This window comes from Pyrus communis, chromosome 7 (assembly GCF_963583255.1).
Source record: "Pyrus communis chromosome 7, drPyrComm1.1, whole genome shotgun sequence".
Classification (NCBI taxonomy): domain Eukaryota; kingdom Viridiplantae; phylum Streptophyta; class Magnoliopsida; order Rosales; family Rosaceae; genus Pyrus; species Pyrus communis.
Genome location: NC_084809.1, coordinates 21,586,221 through 21,587,890, shown reverse-complemented (window position 1 = coordinate 21,587,890; position 1,670 = coordinate 21,586,221).

Genomic DNA, 1,670 nt, shown 5'->3' with positions numbered 1-1,670 from the left:
GTCCGATGAGTTGGCCGTTCAAGAGTCCCTCGCACTTAGTGTTCAGTGTGCGAGTTCTGTGTCCAACATGGGCCAACGCCTGCTTGCCCGCTCCCGTCAGGTGGAATCATTGATAGCAGAGGTGGAAAGTCTCAAGCAGGAGATCAAACTGCTTAAGTACGAGAATAGAAGTTTGCACGTGCTTGCCAACAACTATTCAACGGGTATGAAGAGGAAGCTTGATGAGCTACAAGAATCCAATGGTCGGATGCAAAGTGACCGTCAAACTGACCGTCAAAGGCTTGCGGCTTACTTCCAGAGGCACATTTTTCCGGGCTCATCCAGCGTTTGGCCAAGTATTGAGGCCTCTTCTTTGATGCCTCCCGCTCCGATACCTCCCGCCCCGATGCCTCCCGCATCTATACCTTCCGCTTCGACGCCTTCCGCTCCGATGCCTCTTGCTTCTAGAGTTTTGCCCAGTAGTGGGGCTTCAAGTAAACGCCCTTTGTGAAGGCTCCATCTTTCTTTGTTTAGCAGTGCCTATCAATAAACCAAACATTTTCTCAATGTTACAATCATAGAATCACACAATTAATAAACAAACAAACAATAACAACTAAACAACCTAACAAGGCAAAAACGAAATAGCAACAAAGAGAAGAGTTTTTAGGAATCTGGAATTGGAGTGCTTTCTAAGTCTTCCTTTGTTGAATGCATGGGTTGCCTCCCAAGTAGCGCTTTCTTTTACGTCTTGCAGCCGGACGGTACCTCCGTTTAAGATTGACTAGGTTTCACGGCATGGAGGGGTACCTCCTCCACGACATGCTCCTTAAACGTCTCGTAATAGGGCTTCAATCGATGCCCATTCACTTTGAATTCTTGCTGCGTCCTTGAACTTTTGATTTGTACTGCACCATGAGGGAAAACATTAGTGACAATAAAAGGACCAACCCATTTGGAACGCAACTTACCCGGAAACAAACGTAGGCGAGAGTTGAAAAGTAACACTTTCTGCCCAACTGTGAAGGTCTTGGTTCGAATCATTTTATCATGGAATGCTTTGGTCTTGGCTTTGTACATCCGGGCATTCTCATAGGCTTCATTCCGAATCTCCTCAAGTTCATTCAATTGGAGCTTCCTATGAACTCCCGCTGCATCTATGTCCATGTTGAAAGTCTTCACGGCCCAATGTGCCTTGTGCTCTAACTCTACAGGCAAATGACATGGCTTACCATAGACGAGCCGAAAAGGTGACATCCCAATGGGTGCTTTGTACGCCGTACGATATGCCCACAGTGCATCATCTAAACGTAAGCTCCAATCCCTCCTTGTTGGTCCAACGGTCTTCTCCAAAATTTGTTTGATTTCTCGGTTAGACACCTCGGCTTGGCCATTTGTTTGAGGATGGTAAGGTGTGGAGACCTTATGGTTGACATGGTACTTTCTTAGCAACGCCTCAATGGTCCGATTGCAAAAGTGAGACCCTCCATCACTTATGATTACTCTCGGCATTCCAAACCTAGCAAAAATGTTAGTTTTCACGAAATCTGCAACCACCTTAGAATCGTTAGTACGGGTGGCTTTTGCTTCCACCCATTTAGAAACATAATCAACGGCTAGCAAGATATAAGTGAAACCATAAGATGGAGGGAAAGGGCCCATGAAATCAATGCCCCAAACATCAAAAATTT